This window comes from Heptranchias perlo, chromosome 20, assembly GCF_035084215.1.
Source record: "Heptranchias perlo isolate sHepPer1 chromosome 20, sHepPer1.hap1, whole genome shotgun sequence".
Classification (NCBI taxonomy): Eukaryota; Metazoa; Chordata; class Chondrichthyes; order Hexanchiformes; family Hexanchidae; genus Heptranchias; species Heptranchias perlo.
The window spans coordinates 3,266,930-3,288,209 of NC_090344.1; the positions used below are offsets into that span (position 1 = coordinate 3,266,930).

General features: G+C 44.4%; 3 non-coding genes across 3 annotated transcripts; 2 read left to right on the forward strand and 1 right to left on the reverse strand.

The window, feature by feature from the left end:
* The first annotated feature begins 724 nt into the window (after window positions 1-724).
* Window positions 725-814, forward strand: trnap-agg (transfer RNA proline (anticodon AGG)). Its single transcript is given in 2 exon segments — window positions 725-760; window positions 779-814. It is a non-coding gene; the product is annotated as a tRNA-Pro (tRNA).
* Window positions 815-1,340: 526 nt separating this feature from the next.
* Window positions 1,341-1,414, reverse strand: trnai-aau (transfer RNA isoleucine (anticodon AAU)). The gene has a single exon. It is a non-coding gene; the product is annotated as a tRNA-Ile (tRNA).
* Window positions 1,415-11,475: 10,061 nt separating this feature from the next.
* Window positions 11,476-11,546, forward strand: trnag-gcc (transfer RNA glycine (anticodon GCC)). Its single transcript has one exon. It is a non-coding gene; the product is annotated as a tRNA-Gly (tRNA).
* Window positions 11,547-21,280: the final 9,734 nt, after the last annotated feature.

A 21,280-nucleotide genomic window follows, 5' to 3' on the forward strand; every position in this document is an offset into this window, starting at 1 on the left:
ATGCTCAAATGAATGAACTGGATCTAACTCACTACATTTATCTCTCTCAGTGCATGAGAGATACTCGAGCGTGGCCGGCGCTTTTAATTGAGTGCCCAATGTACTCTTGCAAAATTCAAATACACAAGAAAGAATCTTGCCCAACCTGCAACTAAAATTCTGCTACTTTGCAGAACCACCCATTTATAAGCGACTTTATTGAGATGAATCTCACTATCTCTCCTTGTCTCTTGTCTCGATGTTGTCCCCTGATGGACTTCTCAGGCTTCCTGGAACGGGAAAGGCTGATCGAACCTGCAACACCAGCAGGGAAAGGTAAAGGAAATAAAGACTGAGACGGTCGGAAAAGTAAAGGTGCAACCCAGCTGATAATTTCGTAGCTAATGTCTCCACATTTTTGTCTCTTCGCCCTCACAGTGAAAGGAAACAGCAATGTGAGTAAAATATGCTTATGGTCGCTTGTATACTCTGACGATGCCGAGACAGATGCCAATGTAGCTTCAGATTAACTAATTCTGAAAAGTATTATTTGAAGAAACAAGTCGTACATTGTAAACGAATTTAGTAAAGAGAGGCTAATATTGGTGACTGGAAATAGGTAGTGTACAACTTGATATTGCTGCAAATAGGAATAGAAAACGAGATTGGGTGGACAGAAGCGGTTGGAAAGGATAGCCGATCGGCTGAAGACTATGGTGAAATTTTAGACCGGCTGTAAACAAGCGGCTCGTTGGTCTAGGGGTATGATTCTCGCTTAGGGCGTTTTTCTAATGGAATATGCGAGAGGTCCCGGGTTCAAATCCCGGACGAGCCCTGTTATCTCACTGCTTTTTAGTGAAAAGTCACCAATTGGATTCTGACATCTTTGCAGTTGTTCGAATTGAATTATATTTGAGCTCCAGAGGACAAAGTGCAGAAGTTTCCAAGGCGCAACACACACGGAGTAAATAAAATGTCTCAAGATGATGTGGAGATTGAAGCTGAATGTGAATTTACCCCAATTTAGGCGGTCTCATTGATATTAGATGACGGGATCGAGAACCACATATCCAAGTTTGCCGATGACACAAAGATAGACAGAATTCATAGCAGTTTGGATGGAAGAATGAGATTACAGAGAGATATCACTAGATTAAGTGAATGGGCAAAACTGCGGCAAATGGATTTCAACGTAAGCAAGTTTGAGGCCGTCCACTTTGGACCTCAAAAAGATAGATGAGAAAACATATTAATGGATGTTACTCCAAAAAATTGACCACATGACATTTTGTGTGGATTCGCTTGTTTCTCAAGTCTGCCAAACTTTTAAAAGTTACCAAAATATTGCAATAGGAACCTTATGGCCCGTACGGGGATCGAACCCGCGACCTTGGCGTTATTAGCACCACGCTCTAACCAACTGAGCTAACCGGCCATGTATACATCTTAGCTTTATGGGCTTACCCGCGTGTTGGTTAGTTTGTGTTTATTTTTACGCCGGCTGACTGGGATTACAACGAATATTGAATAAATCACATCCCTGAAACGTTGTTACTTGTTTCTGTATATACTGTCGAGGATGTAGATCAAAATTAACAAACAAAGAGCACTTTAATGTTACAAATTAAATTCCGATCAATATTATTTTACTATCAATGAACAGCCCATCCATAAAACACTGCCCCGCGAAAAAACCTGAGGGCAGGACCCTGAGCTGCTGTGAAAATGATATCACCGCAACGTGATTCGATCACGCTGCGTTTTAACGTTGAGTCAGATGCTTGTATGTCTATCCGTCTGATTTGGTCTCTGCCTTTTTCTCAGGCCAGGCTTTTTGTTTGCTGGCTGCAGGCCTCGCTCCCCGACTGACTGAACAACTACCGGGCCGTGTGTCAGAATCAATGACTGTGACTGACTGTCTGCCCATTTATGGCCACATTTCTGAGTTCCTGCCTTCGCTCTGTGTCGCAGGCCTGTCTCTGTCCCTTCGGATCACAACACACCCACAAGCTTCACGACTGAACGCAGGTTTGGTCAGTCTGTCCTCGCAGGTCCTTCGGAAGCTCATGATTTTGAACTGAATTATTTTTCCTGAGTGACTTGTGAAGTTTTGTTCAGTGATATGTTTGCGAAAGAGAACGGAGGAAATAGTTAGTGTGCAACTCGACATTTCTCTACATCGGAATAGAAAACGTGATTGGATGGATAGAAGAGGTGTGAAAGGATGGCCGATCGGCTGTGGGTGGCACCGAATTCTGCAGTGGCTGCAGTGGTTCATTACCGGTAATGAAAATGAGGTAATATACTACCACAAGCTGCCGCTGAAAATCATTCAATTTCCCAAACTTGACCCACCGAATCAAATGAAGCTCCTGGGAAAGCTACAAGACAACGCCGGTCTATTGGTCATCGTTTGAAGCAACTGGCAGTTTAAAGTGGCATCTGCAGCCATGTAAGTACTGCCATGTGCCGCTGCGATCGCCGAGTGGTTGAAGCGTTAAATTCAAGATCAAATGGAGTTTTCCTTCGCAGGTTTGATTTCTGCTCGCTGAATTATTGTTTAAAGATCCGTTCAATGCTCAAATGAATGAACTGGATCTAACTCACTTCATTTATCTCTCTCAGAGCATGAGAGATGCTCGAGCGTGGCCGGCGCTTTTAATTGGGTGCCCAACGTACTTTTGCAAAATTCAAATACACAAGGAAGAATCTTGCCCAATCTGCAACTAAAATTCTGCTACTTTGCAGAACCACCCATTTATAAGCGACTTTATTTAGATGAATCTCACTATCTCTCCTTGTCTCTTGTCTCTATGTTGTCCCCTGATGGACTTCTCAGGCTTCCTGGAACGGCAAAGGCTGATCTAACCTGCAACACCAACAGGGAAAGGTAAAGGAAAAAAAGACTGAGAAGGTCGGAAAAGTAAAGGTGCAACCCAGGTGATAAATTCGTAACTAATGTCTCCACATTTTTGTCTCTTCGCCCTCACAGTGAAAGAAAACAGCAATGTGAGTAAAATATACTTATGGCAGCTTGTATACTCTGACGATGCCGAGACAGATGCCAATGTAGCTTCAGATTAACTAATTCTGAAAAGTATTATTTGAAAAAACAAGTCGTACATTGTAAACGAATTTAGGAAAGAGAGGCTAATATTGGTGACTGGAAATAGGTAGTGTACAACTTGATATTGCTGCATATAGGAATAGAAAACGAGATTGGGTGGACAGAAGCGGTTGGAAAGGATAGCCGATCGGCTGAAGACTATGGTGAAATTTTAGACCGGCTGCAGGGCTTTCTAGCAAGCGGCTCGTTGGTCTTGGGGTATGATTCTCGCTTTGGGTGGTGGAGGCAGATTCAATCATGGCCTTCAACAGGGAACTGGATAAGTACTTGAAACGAAAAAAAAATACAGGGCGACAGGGAAAGGGCGGGGTGGGGCGGTGGGGTCCAGCTGGATTGCTCTTGCAGAGAGCCGGCACGGACTCGATGTGCCGAATGGCCTCTTTCCATGCAGTAACCTTTCTCTGATTCTAATCTATGTGTCAGGGGCGATGCAAAGCGACCGGAGCATGACGTAAATGGACCTTCACATGTCCATTCCCTGATAATAAATCCTACTGTGATGTAAAGAAGAAATTCATAATTATGGTACATATCTTTCATCTTATGCTCACCATAAGAGATACTTCGTTTACCAGGGGGCCATTCCGCACTTTGATTGATACTTCACCTCGATCACCCCTTACACTCCCAACACCTCCGTGCAAGAAACATTTTGGGTGGCAATTCAGACTTTGCTGATTTGTGCAAACAGATGTAAGCCAGCAATGCGGAAACGCACTTCTTTGGAAAGAAGATTTTTAGGTGAGGCGGCCAAAATAAACAGTTCCACCAAATGTGGCAGAGGGGGAATTCAATCCCACATGATCGAAAGATTGACACCAGCATCTTAGACAGTTCAGCTACTCTTCTACATACCAATCTATCCATTTCTGATGAAAAAGTTCGGAGGGCTGAAACCTTCCCTCTGGTTCTTTCTCCACAGGCGCTGCCTGACCTGCTGAGTGTTTCAAGCATTTTCTGTTTTCATTTTTGTAATTTCACAATGGCTGTTTTCCTGAAAACACCCAGTTTGACCAAAGGACAAAGCTCACACTTCACTTTCCCCACGCGCTTTAAAGTCTGTCGTTTCTGAACAAAATCCCCTCCGCGCCGGACATTCAAAGGACCTTTCGCTCACGGCCAACCTCCTGTAATCGACACTTTTTCACCATTCCCGCTCTTCTCATTTCTCCTCATTCCTTTTCAATCGGACATTTCCACAGACCTATTAAGATCAAGCGGAACATTTCCGACTTGACTGCACCGCCCAGATTGCCAAAACTGCATCTTTCAGCCTTCATTCGCAGCTATGTCCTGCCGTCCGTCTCTCCCGCACATCAACTGCTCGGGGAAAAGCGCCAACGACCATGAAAACAAAACCCAGTTCTTCAGTTAACATCCCCCGTGTCACAAGATACCCCATGGAAATTTCACGGGAAAGTATGCCGCTGTCCTTCCGAATGCCAGCCCTGCTTTCTTAGTGCTTGTCTCTGGAAGAGTCACGGAGATCGAAATGTATCGATTGGTTTCAAGGCACAAATGAACATTGGTGCGAACGGAACATGTGCCCCCGAGAAACATCGGTCGATGTCGAGCAAACATAAAGGCGTAAGAATGTGAAAGTAAATGTTAGAGTAGGCAAGGCCGCAGTAAAGTCTCAATGAAATGGATCATGATTGTGGAACGAAGAAAAAGCTAGAAGAAGCGGCGGGTCTGAATTTTTGATCATCCAACAGAGACACATGAGAGAAGAAAAACAGGATACGGACACAGGTGCTGGAGGCAGAAAGAAAAAGAACGAAAGAAGAGGAATGAAAAGAAAGTGACTTACTTGAGTGCGAAGAGACATTATTGTGTAGACATTGGCTGCAGCAGCTGGGGCTGCACCTTTACTTTTCCTACCGTCTCAGTCTTTCTTTAACCTTCTCTGCTGGTTTTGCAGGTTCGATCAGCCAACGCCGTTCAAGGAAGCCTGAGACAACACAAGAGACAGAGACAGGGAGAAATAGAGAAATGCATGCAAAAAAAATAAAGAGAATAAATAGAATCATACAATCATAAAATGGTTACAGCACAGAAGGAGGCTATTCGGTCCATCGAACCCGTGCCGGCTCATTGTAAGAGCGATCCAGTTGGTCCCACTCCCGCGCCGCTTCCCGGTAGCCCTGCATTTATTTCCCTCCAAGTATTTATCCAATTCCTTTTTTGAAATTCACGATTGAATTTGGTTCCACCACCCTTTCAGGCAGCGCCTTCCACATTATAACTACTCGCTGGGTAAAGAAATGTTTCCTCATGTCGCCTTTGGTTCTTTTGCCAGTCACCTCAAATCTGTGTCCTCTGGTTCTCGACCCTTCCGCCAATGGGAACAGTTTCTCTTTATTTACTTTATCTAAACCCTTCATGATTTTGAACACTTCGAACACATCTCCTCTTAACCTTCTCTGCTCGAAGGAGAACAGCCCCAGCACGGGGTAAATGCCGTCAATTAGCTTCAATTCATTTATTTGTGCATTCAACAGCTCTTTAAACGTTACTGTGAAATAATGGTAGCGCGGCCACGCGGTCTAAGGTGTTACATTTAATTTCTATGGAGGCGTGGGTTTGAATCCCAATGCTCTTAGAATTTCTGCCAATGTTTATTTTGACCTGTTCACGGAAAACCCGAATGTAGTGCGATGGAGCAGAGGATGTGAAAGAAGCTGAAAGTGAAAGTGCAGATATTATTTTCATCACGGGCACAGGACACGTTCCCACAGGTGAGGGCCTCTCTCTTTAATATTCCTTCCAGCATGGAGGGACGGGTGATCAAAGTGACCGGGCTCTTGCGGCGCGATCAGTCAGTGCGCGGTTCTTATATGACAGTACAGGGTCTGGAAATGCCAAGGTTGTTAGTTGAGTCTCATCTGGATCAACCAATCCTTTTCTTTGTGAACATTTCGAACGGAGTAGAATGTGCAATTGGTGTGTTACAAAATGCATCCAATTATTTGTTCAGCCATGTGGTTCCTCCGGCCTACGCTGTTGTAAAAACAGATGAGATGTTTAGTTTTATTAGTTTACAGGAAGGAGGCTGCGGAATTGGAGCCACAAACCGTGATTTTGATCCATCTACAAATTATGGGATTTAACTGGAGCTTTAAACCAGCGGGTTCGACCGCTCAGTCACGATACTTGAATTCTTGCGATTTTCAGGAGCTGCAAGAGGGTTGTTTCCCTTCTTTGATGAACATTCGTGATCCTGTTGTGGTTTTGCTGCAAAGTTCTAATTCCCACCACCAAAATTGAGCCCTCAACTTCAACGGTAGTCAAATTGGAATCCACAACTTTGGAACTGCTAATTGGAAGTCCAACGTGCTACCCATTGCGGCACAAATCGGCTGTCGATTATGTGATTTCACATTACCCATTTGCAACTTATGATTTTTTGCTGCGGTGGAGCAAGTGGTTCGAAAGCTCAGTGGGGATTCACAGCAGCTCCTGAGAAATCGACACAGCGACGGTTTCTCCAATGCCTCGTGATATGTCTGTCTGTCTGTCTGTCTCTATTCGTCTTGCTCTCTCTCGCTTTCTCTCTTGAACTCTCACTCTCCCCGTTTATTTCAAGAAGGCTGGAATACAAAGGGGCGGAAGTTATGTTACAGCTGCACAGAGCTCTGCTGAGACCTCATCTGGAGGACATCATTCAGTTCTGGGCACCCCACCTCAGGAAGGGTGTGTTAACCTGGAGGCTTGAGGGGCTGAATGGTCTCTTCCTGTTCCTATGCTCCAATAAATGAAACAATAATTCAAGTATAGAGACCCTAATGTATAAGGGTATCCGTTCACCACGACTTTCTGCCTCCGATCACTGAGCCAATTAGGTGCCCACGTTACCACTGGTCCTTTCATTCCACGTGCTTCGAGTTTTCGCATAAGTCTGTTACGTGTTAATTTCTAAAATGCGTCCTGAAAATAGCTGTAACCCCGTAATTTTATTCTTAAGCAATAAGAATACGGATGTTCCGACCGAGTGATAGATCGGGTTCATTCCCATTACCCGAAGGTGGAGGGACCGAGGAGGGGAAATCCCATCTGGGTTTATATTTTCCGAAAACGGAGACGGAAAATAGCAAAGCTCATCCCGCCGAAATCCAACAATTGGACTGAAGATCCGACAGTCTTTTTCATCCCCGGTTTCCAGACCTGGCCGTTCAAGGAAGCCTGATCAGTCCATCAGAGTTAAACACCGAGAGAGAAGAAACGCAGACAGCGATAGAGAGATGCATGCAAAGAAATAAAATAGTATAAATCTCCAAATTCCGTGATTGAGCAGAATTTATGGTACAGCTTTTTTGAAATTCTGTCTCAAGTCTTGAAATCTCATAGGTGAACATTGGGCTGGATTATCCCTTAACCTCTGAGAGAAGTAAACACTGCCTGGTAATTACAGCTCTTATTTATTTGACTGTTTCACAATCGTCGTGTAAGCTGGTTTCGAGCCCCCAGTGAATTTCACGACCATGCTTGATCCATAATTTAACACAAAGGGCACCGCGCAACTGTAGAGTCGATTGCGCAGGGTAATCACAGGAACTCTGCCAGATTGCATGTTCTAGACATGTATCCAAAGCGACATGTGCTGCCTGCAGCCGTGTGTCCATTGGTGGTTCAGTGGTGGAACCCTCGCCTGCCGGCGGGAAACCAGAGGTTTGGTTCCAGGCCAATGCAGCTTCCTTTACCTTTTTTGTTCTGAACCCATGAGATTGTCTGAATTGGGATAAATTCATGTGCCGGCTTCAATCTACAACTTCTTGAAAGATTATCTTCATTTCGTCTACTTGTGTTGCGTGGACAAACCCTCTGCATTCTTTCCTCTGGTGCTCAAACATGCTCTGCTGGAGATAAGTCAAACCTGCCTTCTACACTGCTGAAAAGATGTAAGAAGCCAATTGGTGATTTTTGGCTAAAAATGGGGACATAACAGGGCTCATTCGGAATTTTGAACGATTCGAACTTCCTGAGCGACATTCAGACCCAAAGACCAACAAGCAACAGAGCCGTGCAGCCGCTGTAAAATTTCGCTGCCATGCAGCCGTTCCGCCATCCTTTCAGAAGGCTCTGTCCATACAATCCCGCTTTCTTCTACGATGCACGATGTAGAGCAATATCAGGTTCCACACTGATCATTTCATATCAACAATATTTCTCGCTCTTTATCAAATTTGCTTTGAATGTAAGACTTGAATAATCAAGTGACACTATGCAGAATGAATTGCTCTGAAACGACATAATCGTCTGTCTCGACATCGGCATAGTTTACATTCTACCATAAGTATAATTTACTCAAATTGCAGCTTTCAATCACTATGAGAGTAACATAAATGGACATATGCAGTGCGTGTACGTAAGTGCATTGGTGGCTCTGGGATAGAATTCTAGCCTCTGACACGGATTCGATTCGCGGACAATGCATGAACGTTTCGTGTTTTGCACCATATTAGGAAGATGAGTAAGCCATTTAGCCCCTCGAGCGGGTTCCGCAATTCAGTGAGATCATGGCTGATCTGTGACCTAATTCCATATAACCGCCTTCGCTCCGTATCCCTTAATACCACTGGTTAACGAAAAAATCTATCAGTCTCAGGTTTCAAATTAACAATTAAGCTAACACTGTCGCTTGCAGAAGACAGTTCCAAACTTCTACCCACCTTTGCTTGTCGAAGTGTTAACGAATTTCACTCCTCAAATTCCTGACTCTAATTTTTAGGCCAGGTTCCCGAGTCCTGTACATCCGAACGAGCGGGAAGAGTTTCTCTCCATCAACACCAACAGTTCCCCGTAATATCTTGAAAACTTCAATCAAATCAGCCCTTATTCTACTAAATTCCAGGGAATACAACCCTAGTTTGTGTAATCTCCCCTCGTAATTTAACCCTTGGATTCCAGGTATCAATCTGGCAAAATTACACTGCACTCCCTCCACGGCCAAAATATCCTTCCTAAGGTGTGGTGCCCAGAATTGAACACAGTACTCCAGGTGTGGCCTAACCAGAGCTTTGTGTAGCTGTAGCATAATGTCTATCACCTTGTATTCTAGTCCTTTAGATATAAACGCTAGTTTTCCATTAGCCTTTTTGATTATTTTCTGTACCTGTCCATGACATTTTAATGATCTATGTATATGGACCGCTAAGTCCCTTTGGAACTCCACGGTTTCGAGCACTTCACCAGTTAGAGCGTATTCTGATCAATGCTCTATAGGTCCAAGTTGGATGACCTCACACTTACCTAAATTGAAATCCATTTGCCACAGTTTTGCCCATTCATTTATTATATTAAATACTCTCTGTAATGTTCTGCTTCCATCTACTTTGCTTACAGTGCTGCCCATCTTGGCGTCATCTGCACATGTCGCTCTCTATCCCGTCATCTTATATCAATGAGACCGACTGCACTGGGGTAAATTCACATTCAGCTTCAATCTCCTCATCATATTGAGACATTTTTTTTTTCACCTGTGTTGTGCCTTGGAAATTTCCGCACTCTGTCCTCTGGAGCTCAAACATTCTCTGGATATAATTCAATTCTACCAACAGCAACACTGAAAAGATATCGGAAGCACATTGGTGACTTTTCACTAAAAGCACAGAAACAGGAGGGGTCATGCGGGATTTGAAGCTGAGATCGCGCGCATATCACATAACACAACCCTCGAAGCGAAAATCATACCCCTCGACCAACAAACCACTGATGCGGAAGTCGTGGAGTCAGTTGAAAGGTGCGCTGCCTCCCACAGCCGATCGGCCATCCTTTCAGACCTCTTCTGTCCATCCAATCTCGTTTTCTGTTCCGGTGCACAGCAATATCAAGTTGTACATGAACTACTTCCAGTCACCAATATTAGTCTCCCTTTAACAAATTGGTTTCGACTGTACGACTTGAATTATGAAGTAAGACGTTTCAGAATTAGTTGCTCTGAAACTACATTGCTTGGGAGGAGACTGAGAGATGTAGATAAACAGCAAAACCTTGGAGTGTATGTCCACAGATCCCAGAAGGCAGCAGAACAGCTAGATAAAGTGGTTAAGAAGCCATAAAGAATATTCTCCTTTATTAGCCGAGGCATAGAATATAAGAGCAGGGGAGGTTCTGGTAGAAATTTATAAAACAATAGTTAGGCCACAGCAAGAATACTGCATACAGTTGTGGTCACCACATTACAGGAAAGATGTGATTGCACGAGAAAGGGTACAAAGGAGATTTAAGACAATGTTGCCAGAACTAGAGAATTTTAGCTATGAGATTAGATTGGATAAGCTGGGGTTGTTTGCTTTGGAACTGAGGAGGCTGTTGGGAGATTTAATTGAGGTGTATAACATTATGACGGGCCTCGATCGAGTGTATATTAAGGACCTATTTCCCTTCGTAGGGAGGTCAATAATCAGGATACATCAATCTTAGGTAATCGGTAGAATGATTAGAGGGGAGTGAATTTTTTTTTCCATCCAGAGGGTGGTGGGTGTGGGGGTCGGAAAATCACTGCCAGAAAGGGTGGGAGAGGCGGAAACCCTCATCGCATTGAAAAATAAAACTTCAATATGCAGTTGAAGATCCGTAACCGACAAGATTAGGGACTAAACGCTGGAAAGTGAGATGAGGCTCGGTACCGATTTTTCGGCCGGCACAGGCACGATGTGCAGAATGGCTTCCTTCTTTGGCATAACTTTCTCGGATTCTATGATATCATTGCCGTCTGTCTCGGCATCGCGATAATATACACTCGACCAGAAGTATACTTTAATCAAATTGATGCTTTGTTTCACTGTGATAGTGAAGAGACATAAGTGTGTAGACATTAGCTGCAGCAGCTGGGTTGCACCTTTACTTTTCCAACCGTCTCAGTGCCTTTTTTTTACCTTTCTCTGCTGGTTTTGCAGGTGAGATCAGCCTTCGCCGTTCAAGGAAGCCTGAGAAGCCCGTCGGGCACAACAGAGAGAGAAGAGAGAGAGACAGGGAAAGATAGAGAGATGCATGCAAAGAAAATAAAGAGTTTCAATGTCAGGTTTTGCAAACGACCAGAATTTAAGTTACAGATTGGGAGAGATTCCTTCTCGGGTCTTGAAATCTTGCAAGAGAAGATTGGACCCTCAATGAAAAGCACCGGCCACGTTGAAGTATCTCTGATGCTGGGAGAGAGGTAAATGCGGTCAATTAACTCCAATTAATCTATTTGAGCATTGAAGAGATCTTTAAACAGTTGGGGGTTGCGAGCAGAATTCAAACCTCGGCAGGAAAACCCAAATGGGGTTTTGAGACCAACGCATGAACCACTCGGCCATCGCAGCTGCAAACGGCATGTTCGTTTAGACAGCATTCCATATAGGAGCATGTAACTTCTACAAAAGCCAGCATTGGTGGTTTAGGGGTAGAATTCTCGCCTGCCACGCGGGAGACCCGGGTTCGATTCCCGGTCAATGCAAGATCGTTTTGCATTCTGCACCAATGAGGAACTTCGGAACAGGATTGTGGTATTTGGTCCGTCGAGCCTGTTCCGCAACTCAATACGATCATGGCTGAGTTGTGACCGAAATCCCTGTCCCCGCCTTAGTCCCATTTCTCCAAATATCTTTGGTTGACAAAAATCGATAAATCACGGGTTTGAAATTAACAATTGAGCTCGCATCAACTGCTGTTTATGGAAGAGAGTTCCAAACTTCTCCAACCCTTTGCTTGCAGAAGTGTTTCCTAACTTCACTCCTGAAAGTCTGACTCTAATGTTTAGCCTCTGTCCCCAAGTCCAAGACACCCCAACGAGCGGAAATAGTTTCTATCCATCTACCACATCAGTTCCTCTTAATATCTTGAACATTTCGATCACATCAACCCTTAATCTACTAAATTGAAGGGAATACAACAATAGTTTGTGTCATCTCTTCTCGTAATTTATCACTTAGAGTCCAGTTATCTTTCTCGTAAATCACACTGCAATCCCTCCAAGGCCAATATATCCTTCCTAAGGTGCGGTGCCCAAAACTGAACACAGTACTCCAAGTGTGGTCCAACCAGAGCTTTGTGTAGCTGTCGCATAATGTCTATTCTCATCCTCTAAACAGAAAGGCCACCATTTCATTAGCCTTTTTGATTATATTCTGTTCCTGTCCATGACATGTTATTGATCTATGTACATGGACACCGAAGTTCCTTTGGAACTCCACAGTTTCGAATTTTTCACCTTTTATAAAGTATTCTGATCTATCCTTTTGAGGTCCAAAGTGGATGACCTCACACTTGCCTAAATTGAAATCCATTTGCCACAGTTTTGCCCATTCATTCATTCTATTAATGTCTCTCTGGAATTTACCAGAATGATACCCGGACTTCAAGGGTTAAGTTACGAAGAGAGATTACGCAAATTGGGGTTGCATTCTCCAGAGTTTCGAAGGTTCAGGGGTGATCTGATCGAAGTTTATAAGATATTAAGGGGAACAGATAGGGTGGATAGAGAGAAACTATTTCCGCTGGTTGGGGGTTTTGGAAGTAGGGGGCACTGTCTAAAAATTAGAGCCAGACCTTTCAGGAGCGAGATTAGAAAACATTTCTACACACAAAAGGTTGTAGAAGTTTGGAACTCTCTTCCGCAAATGGCAATTGATACTAGCTCAATTTATAAATTTAAATCTGAGATAGATAGCTTTTTGGCAACCAAAGGTATTAAGGGATATGGGCCAAAAGCAGGTATATGGAGTTCGATCACAGATCAGCCATGATCTTATCAAATGGCGGAGCAGGCACGAGGGGCTGAATGGTCTACTCCTGTTCCTGTGTTCCTCTTCCTATATAATCTGCACTGCTTATAACGCTGCCCATTTTGGTGTCATCGGCAAACTTCCATATGTCGTTCCCTGTCCCGTCATCCAATATCAATGAGACCACCTGAATAGGGGGAGATTCACATTCAGCATCAATCTCTGCATCATCTTGAGACATTTTATTTACTTCACATGTGTTGCACTTTGGAAACTTCAGCACTCTGTCCTCTGGCGCTCAAACATGCACTTTAATCCTACCAACAGGAACACTGAAAAGATGTCAGAAGACAATTGGTGAATTTTACACTCAACGTAGCTGAACAGCAAGAGCTTGTTGGGGATTTTACCCCGGGACTCTCAGATATTAATCAACCAAAGCCCCCGAAACAAGAATCATACATCTAGACCAACCAGACGCTGTTACTTACATCATGCAGCCAGTGTAAAGTTTCGCTGTCTCCCATAGCCGATCGGCTACCCTTTCAGACCTCTTCTGTCCATCCAATCTCGTTTTCTATTCCGGTGTACAGCAATATCAAGTTGTACACTAACTATTTCCAGTCACCAATATGAGTTTCCCTTTACTAAATTGGTTTCGTCTCCACGACTTATATTATCAAGCAAGACATTTCAGAATAAGTTGCTCGGAAACTATATTGCTTTGGAGGATACTGAGAGGTTTCGATAAAAAGAGGGACCTTGGAGTGCATGTCCACAGATCCCTGAATGTAAGAGGACAGGTAGTTAAGGTGGTTAAAAAGGTATAAAGGATACTTTGCTTTATTAGCCGAGGCATAGAATGTAAGAGCAGGGAGGTTATTCTGGAACTGAATAAAACACTAGTTCGGCTACAGCTGGAGTATTGCGTACAGTTTTGGTCACCACATTACAGGAAAGATGGGACTACACTAGAAATGGTACAGAGATTTACGACGGTGTTGCGAAGAGTGGAGAATTTTGGCTATGAGGATAGATTGGATAGGCTGAGGTTGTTTTCTCTGGAACCGACGAGGCTGAGGGGAGATTTAATTGAGGTGTATAAAATTATCACGGGCCTCGATAGAGTGGATAGGAAGGACCTGATTCACGTAGCAGAGAGTTCAATAAAAAGGGTCATAGATTTAAGGTAATTGGTAGAAGGATTAGAGTGGAGCAGAGGGGAATTTTGTTCCACCCAGCGGGTGGTGGGGGTCTGGAACTCACTGCCTGAGAGGGTGGGAGAAGCAGAAACCCTCATCGGGTTTAAAAAGCACATCGATATGCACTTGAAGAGCCGTAACCGACAAGACTACGGACTAAACGCTGGTAAGTCGGGTGATGCTGGATATCTCTTTTCCGGCCGGTACAAACATGATGGGCCGAATGGCCTCCGCTAACGTAAATTTTAATGATTCTATGATATGTTTTGCCGTCTGTCTCGGCATGGTGATAACATACACTCTCCCATAAGTATACTTTACTCAAATTGGTGCTTTGTTTTCCTGTGAGAGCGAAGAGATCTTAATGTTTAGACATTGACTGCAGCAGCTGGGTTGCACCTTTACTTTTCCTACCGTCTCAACCTTTCTTTAACTTTCTCTGCTGGTGTTGCAGGATCGATCAGCCAACTCCGTTCACGGAAGCCTGAGAAGTCCATTAGAGGACAAAACAAGAGACAGAGACAGGGAGAGATAGAGAAATGCATGCAAAGAAAATAAAGAGTATAAACAGAATCATAGAATCATAAAATGGTTACAGCAGAGAGGGAGGCCATTCGGCCCATCGAGCTCGTGCCGGCTCGTTGTTAAAGCAGTCAAGATAGTCCCATTCCCCCGCTCCTTCCCGTTAGCCCTGAATTTATTTCCCTTCAAGTATTTATCGAATTCCTTTTTGAAAGCCACCTTTCAATCAGCGCATTCCAGATTATAACTACTCGCTGGCTAAAGAACTGTTTCCTCATATCGCCTTTGGTTCTTTTGCCATTCACCTTAAATCTGTGTCCTCTGGTTCTCGACCCTTCCGCCAATGGGAACAGTTTCTCTTTATTTATTTATCTCAACCCTTCATGATTTTGAACACTTCGATCAAATCTCCTCTTAACGTTCTCTGCTCGAAGGAGAACAACCCCAGCACCGGCTAAATGCGGTCAATTAGCTTCAATTCATTTATTGGAGCATTAAACAGCTCTTTAAACATTACTGTGACATTATGGTAGCGCGGCCTCGCTGTCGAAGGTGTTAAATTTAATTTCTATAGAGGCGTGGGTTTGAATCCCACTGCTGTTCGAATTTCTGCCAGTGTTTATTTTGACCTGTTCACAGAAAACCCGATTGTAGTGCGATGGAGCAGAGGATGTGAAAGAAGCTGAAAGTGAACGTGCAGATATTATTTTCATCACGGGGACAGGACACGTTTCTCACCTTAAGATTCTTTGCAGCAGAGGAGGAGAGGTGATCAAAGTGACCGGGCTCGAGCAGCGCAATCAGTCAGTGCGCGGTCCTTATATGAACGTACAAGGTCGGGAAATGCCGAGGTTGTTAGTCGAGTCTCACCTAGATCAACAAATCCTTTTCCTTGTGAACATTTCGAACGGAGCTGAACGTATAATTGAGGTGTTCCAAAATGCATCAATTATTTGTATCGCCACGTGGTTCCTCTTGTTGCAATATCAGATGTGATATTTCGTGTTATCAGTTTACAGGAGGGAGGCTGCGGAATTGGAGCCGCAAACTATGATTTTGATCCATCTACAAATTATGGAATTTAGCCTGAGCTTTAACCCTGCGCGTTCGACCGCTCAGTCACGATACTTTCCATCTTGCGATCTTCAGGAGCTACTTTCACAGGAATAGAATTACTGCAAGCTAGAATTCTATCCCTCAAGCACCAATGCTCGCAGACAGCAGGATGAATGTGTCCAGTTGGAAACCTGACTGAAGGAACATGCAGTCTGACAGAGCCGGAAGTCCAGCAGATTGACTTTTGCGGTGAGCAGATGATGTGCCTCCATCTTGAGAGTGTTTCGCCAATCCAGCTCAGAGAGGATTAAGCATTATAAATTGGGGTGAGACTGGAGCCACTTGTATAAGATGAAGTGGAGGGGTTATTTCCCTTCCTTGACGAGCATTAATGATCCTTTTGCGGTTTTGCTGCAAAATTTCACTTCCCAGCGCCGAAATCACCGAACCCTGAACTAAAATTCAACGATGGTCAGATTCGGACACACAACCTTTGCAGTGATTTGAAGAAGTCCCACGTGCTATCCATGGAACCACAAATCGGCTGTCGATTAGGTTATTTCACGTTACCCATATGCTGCTTTGGAACTTTTGCTGCGGTGCAGCAAGTGGTTCAAAAGCTCAGTGGGGATTCACAGCGCTCCTGAGAAATCGACACAGGGACGGTTTGTGCAATGCATAGTCCTCTCTCTCGCTCCCATTTGCTCACTCTCGCTTTCTCTCTTGAGCTCTGACTCTCCCCGTTTATCTCAAGAGGGCTGGAAAACAAGGGGTGGATGTTATGTTACAGCTGCACACAGCTCTGGTGAGACCCCATCTGGAGGATTGCATTCAGTTCCGGGCACCCACCTCAGGAAGGATGCTCGAGGGGCTGAATGGCCGACTCATGTTCCCAAGTTCCAATGAATGGAACAATAATTCAAGTATCGAGACCCTAATGTCTCAGGATGAGTGAGTGAAGAATGTTTTCTGTTTGAAGTACTGATTTCATTAATTGAATACTCCCAGTGTCCTACCTCATTGCAGCCCAGGCCGGACAAACTGCTCGCACAAAGTGGCATTTTCTGTGAGAACACGAAAGACTTGTTCAGGCCATGACAGTACCGAGTGCGGGTAGGTCTGAGCGTGAAATGGAAAAGTGAGTTGAAACACTCCAACAAGCATCGGATGTCTCTGTTCCCATTTCCAAAATGCACGCACGCACGGGCCCATGATCCCCACTCACACTCTCCTTCCAATCTCACACACCTCGCTTTGGTTTGAAATCGTGTATGTTTTCACAATGGGATTTAATTTGAAGAAAGCAGTGCTGTAACAACCCGGGGATATTGAAGAGATGCATTACAAGAAGATACATAAAAGGCAAATGATAACAATGAATGTTCTCACACTGTGAGCTACAGTTAAAGGCTGACAACATTTAAAGTCTTATGCAGCAGGTCCGGGTCCAAATCTTTCACGTGGCATCTCCTTCTGTTTCTGTCACTCCTTTTCCTCCACGTAGAGTGGATTTGGAATTCCTGTGCGGCTGCATTGCGCATTTTCCAGATCTGCTTCGAGCGCAATTCGCTCCAGTTCATCAATTGCAGATATTAGTTTGATCAAGGGGAGAGGACACCTTTTCACAGACAAGGGCTGTTCATCCTATTGTTTTTCGAGCAGAGGAGGGCAGATCATCAAAGTAACCGGATTGGGTGAACTGTCCGTACAGGTGCCTGGTGGGCTCGTGGTTATTATTCGGCGTTCACACCAAAATAATTAATTACATGAAACCAAATAAACTCGACGAAAAGAGGAATATTTCTGTAAATACCATTAACCAACCTATAACATTCTGTTGCAGACTGAAAGAGACGCCAACGTGGTTACCGAGTGACAGTCACAAGTTTAATAATGATTTGTTTTGTATGTGAAACGCTTTTCAGACTGCATTTTAGGAGACTGGTTGTACAGCTTGCTAGAGTAAAACATGCCACATTGTCGTGATCGCCGGTTTGATTCCTGTATGGGTTGATAAGGGGCTTTGTTTTGGGTATTCGTAATTTTAAAATCCAAGCTTTACAATCAGATCCACAGACAAATTCACGGGACAATTTTATTGAATAACATCCATTGTAACTTTACCCCTGGGCCGGAGAAACAAGTCTTTCTTTTTCTTTTTCTTTCTCCGGTTTGCAGAGAAACGTTTAACTCGCGGCCTGTTCCCATTAATGATCATCAGCAACAACAGAAAGACCGCCCGAGATGTGGAAAAAGGATCAGTTTAGAACAAATGCATCAAATCAAATGGTCACCCGGCACCGAGAGAGGAAAATCCAAGAGGAAAAGGCAGAAGGTAACAGAGAAATAAAAACCAAATGCAGACGATATAAATATTTCCCATCGTTGATGTCTCTCTGTTCCATCCCCAATCCTTCAGTGGCGGGGATAAAATTTCACTCCAAATAAATGCGAGAATCGACCCAAAGAAGAAGAAACTAAATAACCAAAAACAGCCAAACACTGGATGACACCAAAGACCTTTAAGTTTTCAGTCCAATGCAACCGCGACTAAGCTATTGGGACACCAAAGCAAATGCAACTTTTCGCCATTGTCTTGCAAGAAAATATCACCCCAGCGACGCCTTCCTGTTCATTACTGCACTTCATATATAAACATCACACTCATATATATCCAACCACAGTCCATAGATAAACACCACACTCATATATACACATCCACTGTTCAAGATATAAACACCGCACTCATACACACAACAACAGTTCATATATAAACATCGAACTTATATATACACACCCACAGTTCATATGTAAACATCACACTCATAAAAACACACCCACAGTTCATATATAAACATCGCACTCATATATACACACCCACAGTTCATATGTCAATACTGCACTCATATATACACATCCACAGTTCATATATAAACATCGCACTCATATATACATACCCACAGTTCATATACAAACATCGCACTCACATAGACACACCCACAGTTCATATATAAACATCGCACTCATATATACACACCAACAGTTCATATGTAAACATCACACTCATAAAAACACACCCACAGTTCATATATAAACATCGCACTCATATATGAACACCCACAGTTCATATATCAATACTGCACTCATATATACACATCCACTGTTCGTATATAAACATCTCACTCAAAGACACTCACCCACAGTTCATATTTAAACATCGCACACCTATATATGCAACGACAGTTCATATATAAACATCGCACCCACAAAAACAAATCGACAGTCCATATATCAACATCGCACTCATATATACATACCCACATCTCATATATAAACATTGCACGCATATATAAACACCCACAGTTCATATATAAACATTGCATTCATACGCACTCACCCACAGCTCATATATAAATATCGCATTCATTAATACTCACCCACACCTTATATATAAAAATCGCATTTTTTTTATTCGTGCATGGGATGTGACCGTCGCTGGCGAGGCCGGCATTTATTGCCCATCCCTAATTGGCCTTGAGAAGGTGGTGGTGAGCCGCCTTCTAGAACTGCTGCAGTCCGTGCGGTGAAGCTTCTCCCACAGTGCTGTTAGGAAGGGAGTTCCAGGATTTTGACCCAGCGACGATGAAGGAACGGCGATATATTTCCAAGTCGGGATGATGTGTGACTTGGCGGGGAACGTGCAGGTGGTCTTGTTGCCATGTGCCTGCTGCCCTTGTCCTTCTAGTTGGTAGAGGTCGCGGGTTTGGGAGGTGCTGTCGAAGAAGCCTTGGCGAGTTGCTGCACTGCATCCTGTGGATGGTAAACACTGCAGCCACTGTGCGCCGGTGGTGAAGGGAGTGAATGTTTAGGGTGGTGGATGGGGTGCCAATGAAGCGGGCTGCTTTGTCCTGGATGGTGTCGAGCTTCTTATGTGTTGTTGGAGCTGCACTCATCCAGGCGAGTGGAGAGTATTCCATCACACTCCTGACTTGTGACTTGTAGATGGTAGAAAGGCTTTGGGGAGTCAGCAGGTGAGTCACTCGCCGCAGAATATCTAGCCTCTGACCTGCTCTTGCAGCCACAGTATTTATATGGCTGGTCCAGTTAAGTTTCTGGTCAATGGTGAGCCCCAGGATGTTGATGGTGGAGGATTCGGCGATGGTAATGCCGTTGAATGTCAAGGGGAGGTAGTTCGACTGTCTCTTGTAGGAGATGGTCATTGCCTGGCACTTGTCTGGCGCCAATGTTACTTGCCACTGATGAGCCCAAGCCTGGGTATTGTCCAGGTCTTGCTGCATGCCGGCTCGGACTGCTTCGTTATTTGAGGGGTTACGAATGGAACTGAACACTTTGCAATCATCAGCGAACATCCCCATTTCTGACCTTATGATGGAGGGAAGGTCATTGATGAAGCAGCTGAAGATAGTTGGGCCAAGGACACTGCCCTGAGGAACTCCTGCAGCAATGTCCTGGGGCTGAGATGTTTGGCCTCCAACAACCACTACAATCTTCCTTTTTGCTAAGTATGACTCCAGCCACTGGAGAGTTTTTCCCCTGATTCCCATTGACTTCAATTTTACTGGAGCTCCTTAGTGCCACACTCCGTCAAATGCTGCCTTGAAATGAAGGGCAGTCACTCTCACCTCACCTCTGGAATTCAGCTCTTTTGTCCATGTTTGGACCAAGGCTGTAATGAGGTCTGGAGCGGAGTGGTCCTGTCGGAACCCAAACAGAGCATCGGTGAGCAGGTTATTGGTGAGTAAGTGCCTCTTGATAACACTGTCGACGACACGTTCTATCACTTTGCTGATGATTGAAAGTGGACTGATGGGGCGGTAATTGGCCGACTTGGATTTGTCCTGCTTTTTGTGGACAGCACATACCTGGGCAATTTTCCTCGTTGTCGGGTAGATGCCAGTGTTGTATCTGTACTGGAACAGTTTGGCTAGAGGCGCAGCTCGTTCTGGAGCACAAGTCTTCAACACTACAGCTGGGATGTTGTCGGGGCCCATAGCCTTTGCTGTATCCAGTGCACTCAGCCGTTTCTTGATATCACGTGGAGTGATTCGAATTGGCTGAAGACTGGCTTCTGTGATGGTGGAGATATTGGGAGGAGGCCTCGATGGATCATCCACTCGGCACTTCGTCCTGAAGATGGTTGCAAACGCTTCAGCCTTGTCTTTTGCACTCACATGATTGATTCTGCCATCATTGAGGATGGGGATGTTTACACAGCCTCCTCCTCCCGTTAGTTGTTTAATTGTCCACCACCATTCACGACTGGATGTGGCAGGACTGCAGAGCTTTGATGTGATCCGTTGGTTGTGGATTCGCTTAGCTCTGTCTATGGCATGTTGCTTTCGCTGTTTAGCATGCATTGCTGAATTGTAGCTTCACTAGGTTGGAACCTAATTTTTAGGTACGCCTGGTGCTGTTCCTGGCATGCTCTTCTGCACTCCACATTGAACCAGGGTTGATCCCCTGGCTTGTTTATTAATGGTAGAGTGAGGAATATGCAGTGCCAAGATATTACAGATTATGCTGGAATCCAATTCTGCTGCTGTTGATGGCCCACAACACCTCATGGATGCCCAGTTTTGAGCTGCGAGACCTGTTCTGAATCTTTCCCATTACGCACGCTGATAGTGCCACACAACACGTTGGATGGTATCCTCAGTGCGAAGACG